General features: G+C 37.3%; 1 non-coding gene across 1 annotated transcript; it reads left to right on the top strand.

The window, feature by feature from the left end:
- Nucleotides 1-11,410: 11,410 nt before the first annotated feature.
- Nucleotides 11,411-11,517, top strand: LOC121205290 (small nucleolar RNA R71). The gene has a single exon (XR_005900374.1). It is a non-coding gene; the product is annotated as a small nucleolar RNA R71 (small nucleolar RNA).
- The last annotated feature ends 3,137 nt before the right edge of the window (nt 11,518-14,654 follow it).

The following is a 14,654-nucleotide window of genomic DNA, read 5'->3' as shown; positions in this document are numbered from 1 at the left end:
TATGACTTTTGGAAGGTATCATTTATGATGGAAATGATTATATACTAATGTGATGTGATCTTGCATTTTGGATATCAGGAATTAGAAACTTATTTTCTTGTTTATCTATATTGCTTGAGGTAAGTTAAATGGTATATATGCTATGAACTTATTAGGCTTCTTAAGCTTTTTTGTTCCATTTGTGTCTATTTTGTAGTTTACATTTTGTGAACTAATCAGACGGATCGTTTTGGAGCACACACTATCCAACCATCTTCGTAGCTTTTGTTTTTCATTTTGGGATGTGGCATGTTTATAGGTGTTAAGTTGTTAATATGGAAAGTGTTAAGTTAACTTGTTATAAATGTTAATGTGGTTGAATTTGGATAATGTACTTATGTTGATATTGGTCAAGTTGATCTTTAGTGCCATTTATATATGTTAAGTGGTGATGTTTTGAAATTGTAGTTTTGGTTGTGAATTATTGTATCTTTGGTAAATTTTTGGTTGATGGTTTTTGGACATGAATGGCTACCTAATGATAAACCTTATTTCTCAATTGTAACTTTGTTCTTGAATTGAATTGGTGTATGAATTGAGGTGCCTTTTGATGGCATATTGGTTAGACATAGGACGGATGAATATTTGACATGTAATTGTTATTTTGGATGTGCTTTTAATCATATAAAATATGCTAGATATAGTATGTCTTATTGTGCAAGAAATGGTGCTTAATTTAGCTTGATTTAGGGGTTAAAAAAGGAGCACACGACTTGGAACATGGGTTGTCACATGGCCGTGTGCCACACACGGTCACCCCACATGATCGTGTGTATTTATTGTCTTATGTGCAGGTTTCACACGGTCTGAGGCACAGCCTGCAACATAGCCATGTGTCTCAAGTCAGTTTGTCGCACGGTCTGGCACACGGCCATGTGACCCAACTTTGAATACACACATAGTTTCGCATACAGGCTGGGACACGACCATGTGTCCAAACTTTGAATGTTCACATAGTTTGGGCTACGTCACACAGCCTGGCCACACGGTCGTGTGACCCTTGTTTTCCCAAATTTTTATGTTTTTCCAAAATGTTTGGATTTGTTTTGATTTGGTCCCAGATTGTTCATAAACTAATTTTAGGGTCCCGTAGGCTCAATTCAAGGCTCATAAGTATAATTTTTTTCCATAATTAGATTCAATTGATATATGTTAGTATTTAATTTGTATAATTGTTTTTGTTCAGAGGTTAAATGTTCTATTTTGATCAATAATACTCCGTAACCCTAATCCAACAACGGAAACGGGATAGGGGTGTTACAATTGCTCTCGATTCATTGAAATTAGTTCAATTGGATTCAAACGACATCTTTTATCTATATCAAAATCATAATCAATTCGAGTCAGGAGACATTACACTGTCATAGGTTATAAAATGACATGTATTCTAGACTTTATACCTATTACATTCGGTCCAAGAATCGACTAAATTGTAGCTCTAGTACCACCAAATGTAATACCCCTAACTTGTCTCTGTTGTCAGATTAAGGTTACGGAGTATTAGACAAATAATGACTCTCAATACATCATAAAAACAAATCAAATATTAACTATTTATAATGAATCATCATTCATGGCATTCATACTAAAACGAGCTTTAAATTGAGTATACGAAACCTAAAAATCAAATTGGAAACAATTTGCGACTGATCTGAAACAAAATAGAAAAATGGAGGAAAAAACTGAAAATAGGAGTCACACGGCCGTGTGGCTCAGTGACATGGTCATGTGACCGGACCGTGTACAATTTGAAAATAGGGTCACATGGCCGTGTTGCCAGGCCATGTAACAACTTGTGATCATGTGGGAAAAACTTGAACCAAAATTAAATAGGCCACAGAGCCATGTGGAGTAACTATGTGTAGCACACGGTCGAGTGACAGCTCGTCTCCCAGGCCATGTGCACTTAAAATGACTTCTAAAACAAGAAAAATCATCACTTATTTCTTTGGTACCAAGCCAAACCAATTCCAACCATTTTCATACATTCAAAACACATTCAAACATGCTTAAAATATACCAAAACATTCAACCTAAGTGTCTGGCCAATATGCCCTCATTGGCAACCCAATTAAGAATTAATCTGAACTCATATTCAATGATCACAAGCTCTTACTTATAATCATTCTAAACATTCATTTCATTCACATTCATTTTACCAGACCATCAACCCCTTTCAAAAAAAAAACATGAACCAAATACCAAAAGCACTTATATGGCCATATATGAGCCAAAACCAAAGATCACATCCACAAGTATATTTAAACCAAAGTTTAAACAACATTATCATAACAAAAGAATTTAAAAGCTCCTAGTACATTTCATTCATAAACCTAACGTCAAAATGATTAAACTTCTACCGAGTTGAAAAACGGATGGTGTGAATGCTCCGACTTGCTTCCAATTGACCGAAATTTCTGATGATCTACAAGGAAAGAAAACAACTAGCGTAAGCAACTAGTGCTTAGTAAGCTCATATAAGGTAAACTTAAACTTATCAAATATGTATTTATTCAAGCCATTCATGTGTTGATTCATTCATTAGATCATGTGTAACACCCCAAACCCGGCCTAGACGTTGTGGCCGAATCTAACGATGTCACATGAGAGTGTTTTTAACCAAATCAATTAGACTCATAAACCATTCCTTTTGTAATCTCTACTTAGTCACAAAATGAAAAAAAAATGAGTTCTTTTGGAACGTCTCTTTATCGCGGAAGCTTTTGAAACCCATTAGTTGGTTATTATATTAAGAACCCATTTTTAAATACAAAAATTCTTAATTTATTTCCAGAAAACCATAATACTGATGTTGTAATTTATCATCCATATCCATAGTTCAAAACCCTAATTGAAAGTCAAAAATCCAAATCCAAAGTCACATCAAAACCCTCAAAAGAAATATCGAATAAAACAAAGTAAAAGTCATAACCAAAATGTGTGCAGACGTGGTCACCGTCGAGTCCTTCGCTGCACTGATCTGCCTACTGCTGGGGATTACCTGAACAGATGAATAAATAAAGGAGTGAGTTTTTGCAACTCAGTGTGTACATCCCTACAGAATAGCATGCATACAAACATACAACAGAATAAAATCATAATTCGGACCTGGGCCCTTACAGAGTCATTATCAGATTTAGTCTTAGGGCTTCAGCCCATCTCAGATATAGCATGCATAATAGATCAAATTAACAGAATAAGCCAACTAGCCCTGCACACCAACTCCGTCCAACCCAACACACCATGTGGGGATAAAATTGACCCACTCATCCCTGCACACCATATATGGGGATAAAATCGACCCATCTATCCCTACACACCATAAGGTACTGCATTGCAGCACATATCATAAGTATGCAGCTTAGCTGCCAGATAACGGGTTTTTAAAGCCCTTCAATACTTCCTTCACTTCATCAAACCCACCCCAATGCAATGCATCATACAAATATGGCATGCTATAATGCAGAAAGACAGATCAAAAATTCATTCTAGAATAGATCAAATATTCATGCTAGGTATAACATGCTAACACATTCATCACAATATCATATCACAGAAATAATGCTTTAAGTAAAGCTTAACAACCCTAGGATAGGTCAGAGTCGACTTGGCCGACCCGTGCAACCTTACAATACATTTCAGAAAAATGGGCTCACACGCCCATGTGGCCTGCCCGTGTGGGCCCACACGCTCGTGTGGCCCAACACGGCCCAAATTGGCCCTGGCCGTGTCAATCACAAGGCCTGGCCCAAATTTCCACATGCTCGTGTGGTTCATCAGTGTGGGCCCACATGCCCGTGTGGCCCAACATGGCCCAATTGGTCTTGTCCGTGCCTTGTACATGGCCTAGCCGACCTCACACGCCCGTACCCATCGTGCCCGTGTGGCATGCGCACAGCTTGGCTCGTTGTTCACACGGTCGTATGCAGTCTACACGCCCGTGCGGGATCGACAGTTTTATTTTTAGCTTTCGCTTTCTGTGCAATCGAAGTACACACCTGGTATCGTTTCGGAGCTAATACACCCATGAGCACTTCAGAACCTAATATCGTTAGTCACTTAAATTGATTTACTAAAGATAGGCAAAACCCGAAAGTTACTGATGACCTTACTTTTAACGAACAATGTTAGTTCCTCGCTGATTAGAACACCGTTTTAGCAACCCACAGCACCTTAGTTGTCTCCTAAATAAATGAATAGTCTCTTAACAACCCATAATCAATAACGAGACCCAAAAGCATCCCTACACTTACTGAATTCGCACCAACTACAGAGATGGGTTATGATGAAGGAAGACACCCAAAAACCAATACTAAAAAAGAGTAAAAACGGTAGCAACAAGGGATTTTTGGCTGGGAGAGAAAAAAGAAAGAAAAAGAATATGGAGAAGGGGAAAAATTGCAGAGAAATTTTGGTAAATGGAAAAGACTAAAATCTTGATAACTTCCCTTCCCAATCCCTTAATTTTCTCCATAAACCTCTTCGCAATCAGCATTATAGTCCATCTCAACCTCTCACAAGGCACAAGCAGCAAAATAAATCCCTTGCTCGTACAGGGATTCAAACTCCGTACCTTGATGCGTGATATTTGTAACAAGTTTTAAAAATTTATAAATGAATCGTTCTTGAGACTAGCTTATTATCATGATTACGGCAAGTGTACCTATCGAAGAGTAGTATAGTTCAGCAAGACCGGATTGTCGAACCCAAAGGAACTACGAGTATTAGTATTTACTTCTTTTTTATTATCTATCCTAAAAATTAAGAGGTTTGGTTATCTAAATGAATTACTAACTAAGAATGCATAGAAAGAAAATTTGGGAAAATACTTTTGGGAAAATTCGATTGATTAAGACAATACCTAAGGAAAAATCCACCTAGACTTCACCTGTTATTTGACTCTGAATTAGACGATTTATTCATTTGACTTGATCCGTAGAAATCCCTAAGTTATATTATTATCTCTCTTGAGACTAATAACGTCTAACCCTAGGTTGAATAATTGAACTCTCTTTCTAATTAACACTCTAGAATTGCATTAGCTCGATCTATGGATTCTCTTATTAGGTTTCACCCTAATCTGGCAAAATCTTATCACCCTATATCTAGGCATGCAATCAACCCCGCTTAATTATGACAAATTTACTCTTAGACAGGGTCTATTCCTCCTCTGAATAAGAGCTTAACTTGAATCAATATCCTGAAATATCAAAACAAGAATTAAGAACACATAATTAAGAACAAGTCAAATATTTATCATACAATTTAGATAATAATAACAAGATCCGTCTTAGATTTCATTCTCCTTTGGTATTTAGGGGGTTTAGTTCATACTTATGAAAGAAAACATCTCAAAAGTATAAAGATAACAAAACATAAGAAAACCCAAAACTCCTAAAGGAACTTGAAGGGAGATCTTTAGTCTTGATGATGAATCCAGCTTCTGAGATGGATCAATCGGCTTTCCTTAAGTAATTCCCCGCTTCCTCCTCTGCATCCTCCTTCTGAGTGCCTCATCAGGTGTTTTAAATAGACTTTTGAATGCCTATTAGCCCTAAAAATTGGCTTTTTCTGAATAAGACTATACTTAGGCTCGGTAGGGACATGCCTATGTGACACGCCCGTGTGCGATAACTCCAACCCGTGGTCAAGGCTATTGAATAGGCACGGGCGTGTAGTCTACCCGTGTAAGTCATGCTTCAATCCTGCCAAATGGACACAGCAGTGTGACACGCCTGTGTGAAGAAGTCCAGGCCGTGTTGATTTCCCACGTGGGTCCATTTTCTCCGTTTTTGACCTGTTTCTCGCTCTTTTTACTCTCCTATGCTCTCCTAAGTATAAAACATGAAATTAAAGGATTAGGAGTATCAAATTCACCAATTCTAAGGAGAAACCATCCATAAATATGCTAAGAATGGGGAAAAATATATATAAATTACGGTTTATCAAATACCCCCACACTTAAGCATTTGCTTGTCCTCAAGCAAAAATCCTCAACTCATAATCAAAATAAATTCTTCTCAATTTATAATTCCTATCAATAATATCTCAAACTAATCCATAAGTACTCATGCATTGAAAATTCAACTAAAAGTATATCAAAGTTTCAAACATTCCAAGTTGAGTATTTTATCACGAAAACATAGGTGTCTCCCCTCATCTAAGTGATTACCTTTGATCAAAATATCACAGAGTTTAACATCCTCACTAGAGATACACTTAAATCACTCAAGGTGTTTAAGGACATCAATTAAAGCACTCATTAGTCAATATGAAAAGTTATTACCATAAGCTTGCTTGAAAATCAAATTTCTACCACTATATATTGAGCTGATACATCAATCAAAAAGGTCTTTTAGAAGGTTGTAACGTGGATTTGGTTAGGGGGTGTGGTCACAAGCTAAAAGAAGATGTTAGAATCGAGATTGAATTGAAAAATTACCTAGCTAGAAAAATAACTAGTCATCAATTGAATACAAGTGATCTTTTTCTCAGAATATGGAATTAACACTCAAGCTCAAAAATGACGAATTACTACTAATATGTATGTAAGTATTGTTTTTTTTATGAACAAGTCGAATATTTAGAAGAACAAAACATAACTAAGTATTGTTTCACTCAAATCACTCAAGGTGTTTAAGGACATCAATTAAAGCACTCATTAGTCAATATGAAAAGTTATTACCATAAGCTTGCTTGAAAATCAAATCTCCACCACTATATATTGAGCTGATACATCAATCAAAAAGGTCTTTTAGATGGTTGTAACGTGGCTTTGGTTAGGGGGTATGGTCACAAGATGAAAGAAGATGTTAGAATCAAGATTGAATTAAAAAATTACCTAGCTAGAAAAATAACTAGCCATCAGTTGAATATAAGTGAGCTTCTTCTCAGAATATGAAATTAACACTCAAGCTCAAAAATGACGAATTACTACTACTATGTATGTAAATATTGTTTTTTTTATGAACAAGTCGAATATTTAGAAGAACAAAACATAACTAAGTATTGTTTCACTCAAATCACTCAAGGTGTTTAAGGACATCAATTAAAGCACTCATTAGTCAAATTGAAAATTTATTACCATAAGCTTGTTGGAAAATCAAATCTCCACCACTATATATTGAGCTAATACATCAATCAAAAAGGTCTTTTAGAGGGTTGTAACGTGGCTTTGTTAGGGGGTGTAGTCACAAGCTGAAAGAAGATGTTAGAATCGAGATTGAATTGAAAAATTACCTGGCTAGAAAAATAACTAGTCATCAGTTGAATACAAGTGAGCTTTTTCTCAGAATATGGAATTGACACTCAAGCTCAAAAGTGACGAATTATTACTAATATGTATGTAAGTATTGTTTTTTTTTATGAACAAGTCGAATATTTAGAAGAACAAAACATAACTAATTATTGTTTCACTCAAATCACTCAAGGTGTTTAAGGACATCAATTAAAGCACTCATTAGTCAATTTGAAAAGTTATTACCATAAGCTTGCTTGAAAATCAAATCTCCACCACTATATATTGAGCTGATACATCAATCAAAAAGGTCTTTTAGAGGGTTGTAACGTGGCTTTGGTTAGGAGGTGTGGTAACAAGCTAAAAGAAGATGTTAGAATCGATATTGAATTGAAAAATTACCTAGCTAGAAAAATAACTAGTCATTAGTTGAATACAAGTGAGCTTCTTCTCAGAATATGGAATTAACACTCAAGCTCAAAAATGACGAATTACTACTAATATATATGTAAGTATTGTTTTTTTTTTTATGAACAAGTTGAATATTTAGAAGAACAAAACATAACTAAGCAATTTGTTCAAATCAAATCTCGAAAAAAATAGGGATCACATTAGGGGATTTCAACAATAATAAGTAATGGGTCAATATTGAGGGTAAATCAATTAATGACTTGTTAGGCTCAAAAGGGGTTCACTAAGGGTTAATTATGGAGGTAGGCTTTTGTGGAGTGAGTGGGTTAAACCTAAGTGCCTTTATCATCTTGACATATCAAATCAAATGGTGTGGTCTTGACATGCATAATCAAGCAAGTTCTAGAATAACAAATCAAAACTGACACACTCATCATGAAAGTGAGCATGAAAGGAATAAAATATGCCCTAAAGGCTCAAGATTTGACAAAAATTATGGCTTTTTGATGTTCAAACTTGTGAATTTCAACTCAAGATAATACCTAAACTTAGGGAAACAACCTAAAAGTTTTTAATTCTTCAAAAATCAACTTATCATGCTTGATTCCCTAATATCTTAAAGTTTAAACAATCAATGCATAAATACCTATGTTTTAATTCAAGACATATCAATAAAAATCATAAATTAATCAAAATTCATTCTAATAGTGATATGAGTGATTCACATGAGAATAAGGAAAAATTCAGGGATTTCTAATGATGATATAAAAGACCCTCCCACACTTAAGATGTACATTGCCCTCAATGTACAAAGATAAATATATTGAAAAGTATAGATATATAATCATAAGAGAGGGAGAGAAGTGAAAGTTCCTGAATGATGAATGGACTCCTTGAATTGGAGTTATGGAGAATAATCGGCCAAGGCAATGATGAGAGTGGAGGAGGATACTCTGGTGGTGGTAGAGTTTCATTAGTCCATAAGTCCTGCGCCGTTGGAGTTTTTAGTTTTTGTTTGATGATTAGCTTTGGAGCTCTTTATGACTGTGATAAAATCAGGAACTCTTTAGGAAATATAATGAAGCATATTTACTTGTAATGAAATAGCCGAAAATAATAATTGTAAAAACTCAAGATAGAATAGTATTATCAGGAAATAAAAAAGTAATTTCAAAATATAAAGATAAAGCTAAAATAGATAATAGGTGTTTATAGAGAAATTGGGGCACACGGCCGTGGGACACGCCTGTGTGGCCTAATTTTTGCTTGTGTGTTTCGCGAATTTTGAATTTGGGCGCGTTTGACATTCGGCCCACTCCCGTGTTCTTTGGGCGTGTGGGTGCACACGATCGTGTCGCACGGCCGTGTCTTGCTTCTTTCGCTTCTCCCACGCCCGTGTACATAGGTCCACACCCGTGTTCGTTTTGACAGTGTCGACCACGAGTGGATGGCACAGGCATGTTGCACGCCCGTGTTACATTCTCAGTTTCAACCATGATTTCAAGGTACGGTCGTGCCTCACGCCCGTGTTGTTTTTGCAGTTTCACCCACGGCCATGTCGCACCGCCGTGGCAATTTATCGCATCCCGTGTTGGGGAAAAAAACCTTGCTCTGTTTTCACACGGCCTAATGCACGCCCGTGTGTCTGGCCGTGTGGTCATTAGAAAGCCTACGTTCCATGATTCGATTAGTATGTTAGATGTTAAAAGCTAAAGCTTAAATAAATTATTACTGTTAGTGCTCGAGTTGCCTCCCGAGAAGAAGCGCTTATTTATAGTCTAAGCTCAACTTGCCTCTCTTCTGCAAGGTCAAGGTGGTGCGAGGAGTTTACACTCCTCATCCCTGCTATCAACTTTATCAACATAAGGTTTAAGACGGGTATTGTTTACCTTAAATTTGTCGAATTTGGGATGAATTTCCTCGAATGTACCATATGGGAAGATACTCAGTACCGTAAGAGGAATTTCTTCATTAGGTTCAGGAGTGGCAATGCGAGGATCTACTGCATCTAGTAGTACTTTGTCTCCAACCTTAAGTTGATTTGGTAAGGTATTGAGCTTGTCCTGGCTCGGTTTCTGTGTCCACCATTCATCTAGTTCCTCGATTTGTAGCCTTCGTTCTTCATAGATAGGTCCTTTGTTGTTGTTTGAACACGGCTCATATGTGTTCTTCGAAACTTTTTCCTGCATAGAGGGTGTCACCACATGATTAGTACTAGTAGAATAATTTATACAACCACCTTCAATTTTTGATGTGTTACTCAAATTACGAGCTTGAAGGGTGATTGTTTCGTCTCCCACACGAAGTTTGAGCTCACCTGTACCAACATCAATAATGGTTCTAGCAGTCACTAAAAAGGGTCGTCCTAAAATTAAAGGTGCGTTACTATCCTCTTCCATGTCTAGAACAACAAAGTCTACTGGTATATAAATTTATCGATCTTAACAAGAACATCTTCAATGATACCCCTAGGAAATCTAATGGTTTTATCAGCCAATTGAATACTCATCCTAGTTTGTTGGGGTTTCCCAAGACCTAGCTGTTTAAACATTTTATAAGGCATAACATTAATGATTGCCCCTAAGTCAGCCAATGCATTATATCGTAAAACTCCCTGGATCCTTCAATTTGTTGGGTAGCTTATTCTATAATATGGCTGAGCAAACTGCATTCAACTCCACATACAACGCCTCATCCAACTTTCGTTTATTTGTTAAAAGCTCCTTTAAAAACTTAACTGCGTTTGGCATCTGCGAAAGGGCTTCAATAAACAGTAAGTTAATATTTAGTTTCTTTAAAAGTTTAAGGAATTTACCGAATTGCTCGTCTGATCGGTCTTTTCTTCTCACATTGGGGTATGGCACACGAGGTTTATATTTTGTACTCACTGAATTTGGGTCATTTTGACCTACCTCATTCTTACCTTCGCTCACCACTGTTTCTGGCCTTGGTTTCACAACTAACCCTTCCTCATCTTGAATGGAAATCACGTTGAGTTGCTCCCTTGGGTTAGATTCAGTGTTGCTTGGCAGGCTATCTTGTGTTCGTTTGAAAATCAACTTGGCAAGCTATCCAATCTGAGTTTCGAGCCCTTGGATTGATGCTTGTTGATTTTTGAATGCCGTCTCTGTATTCTGAAAATGAGTTTCTGACATCGAGATAAATTTGGTAAGCATCTCCTCAAGGTTTGGCTTTTTCTCCTGCTGGTACGGTGGTTGCTGAAAGCCTAGAGGGGGTGGTGGTCTCTGATTTCCTTAGCCTCCCTATGAAAAATTTGGGTGGTTCCTCCAACCTGCATTGTAAGTATTGCTATAAGGATTGTTTTGAGATCGAGGATTGTTACCCATGTAATTTAACTGCTCGTTCTCCATGTTGTGGCTCTAAGGTGGGTATTTTGAACTGCTTGATCCACCTCCACTTGCTTCACACTGCATTATTAGGTGAACCTGTGAAGAACTAAGAAAACCATCAATTTTCTTATTCAAGAGTTCTACCTGATTAGAGAGCATAGTGACCAAATCGACTTTATAAACGCCGGCTATTTTCGTTGGCTTTGTCCTCATGACTTGCCACTGATAGTTATTCAGTAACATCTCCTCTATAAATTCATAGGCATCTTCAGGTGTCTTATTATTAATGGTTCCGCAAACAGCTGCATCAACCATCTGCTGAGTTGAAGGGTTCAGGCCATTGTGAAACGTTTGGACCTGTAGCCAGAGTGGTATCCCATGGTGAGGGCATCTTTGCAAAAGGTCCTTATATCTCTCCCATGCATCGTAAAGTGTTTCTAAATCCATCTACACAAAAGAGGAGATATCATTACGTAATTTGGTTGTTTTAGCCGGCGAAAATTATTTTAATAAAAAAATTTCAATCATCTATTCCCAAGTAGTGATTGATCCTCGTGGAAACGAGTTCAACCATTGTTTAGCCTTATTTCTCAACGAAAAGGGAAACAACAGAAGGCGAATGGTGTCATTAGAAATGTCATTAATTTTAAATGTATCATATAGTTCTAAAAAATTTTCCAAGTGAGCTTTGGGATCTTCGTCCTGCAAACCATCAAACTGAACAAATTGCTGTATCATTTGAATTGTGTAAAGTTTCAGTTTAAAAGTATTTGCAGCTACAGCAGGTCTAACAATGTTCGATTTAGTTCCTGTTGAAGAAGGTTTAGCATAATCATACATAGTGCGCGGAGCAGGATTCTGATTAACAGCAATCGCAGGAGTTAGCGAATTTTCTTGGTTTTCAGCCATCTCCTCGGTTGTGGTTGAAGTATTGTCCTCTTGCTCTTCTGTGTATTGTAAGCTTCGCCTTATTTCTCTTTGATTTTTGCAAACTGTGCGATCGATCTCACTATCAAACAGTAATGGTCGTGACGGGTTTCTTCTGGTCATAAACTAGAAAAACCTGTCAAAAAAATAAATGAAGAATTAGAAAAGAAAATAAAAAATTAAATTGCAATAAAAGTAAAATGGCTAAAGTAATAAAAATCGAGTGTTCCTAATATCCTAGTTCCCCAGCAACAGCACCAAAAACTTGATGCGTGATATTTGTAACAGGTTTTAAAAATTTATAAATGAATCGTTCTTGTGACTAACTTATTATCATGATTAAGGTAAGTGTACCTGTCGAAGAGTAGTATAGTTCAGCAATACAGGATTATCGAACTCAAAGGAACTACGAGTACTAGTATTTACTTCCTTTTTATTATCTAGCCTAAAAATTAAGAGGTTTGGTTATCTAAACTAATTACTAACTAAGAATGCACAGAAAGAAAATTTGGGAAAATTCGGGAAAATTCGATTGATTAAGACAATACCCAAGGAAAAATCCACCTAGACTTCACTTGTTATTTGACTCTGAATCAGACGATTTATTCATTTGACTTGATCCGTAGAAATCCTAAGTTATATTATTATCTCTCTCAAGACTAATAACGTCTAACCCTAAGTTGAATAATTGAAATCTCTTTCTAATTAACACCCCAGAATTGCATTAACTCGATCTATGGATTCCCTTATAGGTTTCACCCTAATCCGGTAAAATCTTATCACTCTATCTCTAGGCGTACAATCAACTCCACTTAATTATGAAAAATTTACTCTTAGACAGGGTCTATTCCTCCTCTGAATAAGAGCTTAACTTGAATCAATATCCTGAAATATCAAAACAAGAATTAAGAATACATAATTAAGAACAAGTCAAATATTTATCATACAATTCAGATAATAATAACAAGATTCGTCTTAGGTTTCATTCCCATTAGGTATTTAGGGGGTTTAGTTCATACTTATGAAAGAAAACATCTCAAAAGCATAAAGATAACAAAACATAAGAAAACCCAAAACTCTTGAAGGAACTTGAAGGGAGATCTTCAGTCTTGATGATGAATCCGGCTTCTGAGATGGATCAATCCGCTTTCCTTGAGTAATTCTTCGCTTCCTCCTCTGCGTTCTCTTTTTAAGTGCCTCCTCAGGTGTTTAAAATAGGCTTTTGAATGCCTAAGAGCCCTAAAAATTGGCTTTTCCGAATAGGACTATACTTGGGCTCGGCAGGGACACGCCCATGTGACACGCCCGTGTGCGATTACTCTAGCCTGTGGTTAAGGCTGTTGAATAGGCATGGGCATGTAGTCTACCCGTGTAAGTCATGCTTCAATCCTGCGAAATGGACACGACCGTGTGACACGCCCGTGTGACACGCCCGTGTAAAGAAGTCCAGGCCGTGTTGATTTCCCACATGGGTCTATTTTCTTCGTTTTCAGCCCGTTTCTCTCTCTTTTTACACTTTTATGCTCTCCTAAGTATAAAACATGAAATTAAAGGATTAGGAGCATCGAATTCACTAATTCTAAGGAGAAACCATCCATAAATGTGCTAAGCATGGGACAAAAATATGTATAAATTACGGTTTATCATACCTCTCTCATTCTAACACACACCTTAACCACCAGACCAGCAGGCCCATTCTGATATTGTCTTACTAGCATTTAAACTTAAGCCCACTGAACAAGAGTAAGGCTTTATTCATCAAAATACCAAAATTTGCGAAACCTAAGGCTTGAACTTAGGACCTCTCACACACACCCAGAACCCATAACCACTGAAGTAGATACAGAGTTGTGTCATATCCAAGCAGAATCAAAAACATAAATTTTGAGGCGTTACAACTCCACCCCCTAAAAGAAAATTTCGTCCTCGAAACTTTACTTGATCAGAAAAGATGAGTACACTGTTGACGCATCGAATCCTCCGGCTCCCAAGTGGCCTCCTCAGTGCTATGATTTCGCCACAACACCTTTACTAAAGGAATAGATTTCTTACACAGAACCTTAACGTCGCGGTCAAGGATTAAACCGACTTCTCCTCGAACGTTAGATCTGGTCTAGCCTTAATCTCCTCCACAGGCACAATATTTGTGGGATCAGAGCAGTAGTGTCTCAACATCGAGACGTGGAACACATCGTGTATGCGGTCTAACTCTGGAGGTAGCTCTAACTGATATGTGACTGGTTCTACTCGCTTTAGAATCCGGTACGGCCTAATAAACTGAGGGTTCAGCTTTCCCTTGCGACCGAACCTCAGAGCCTTCTTTCATGACGAGACCCTAAGAAAAACCATGTCCCCATAAAATACTCGATATCCTTCCTCTTCAGATCAGCATAGGACTTCTGTCTATCAGAAGCTGCTATCAGACGCTCTCGAATCAAACGGACTTTATCCTCAGTTTCTGATACCAACTCCGGACCCAAAACTCGTCGCTCACCCAACTCAGTTTAGCATAAAGAAGTGCAACACTTACGTCCATACAGTGCCTCATAAGGTGCCATCTGTATACTAGACTGATAGCTGTTATTGTAAGTGAACTCTACTAAAGGCAAATACTCCTCCCAACTGCCTCGGAAGTCGATAATGCAGCCCCTCAACACGTTCTCCAGTATCCGAGTCACCTTCTCTGACTG

The sequence above is a fragment of the Gossypium hirsutum genome, chromosome A08, assembly GCF_007990345.1.
Source record: "Gossypium hirsutum isolate 1008001.06 chromosome A08, Gossypium_hirsutum_v2.1, whole genome shotgun sequence".
NCBI lineage: Eukaryota > Viridiplantae > Streptophyta > Magnoliopsida > Malvales > Malvaceae > Gossypium > Gossypium hirsutum.
Note: the sequence above shows the minus strand (reverse complement) of the source record. Positions and strands in the feature narration are given on the sequence as shown.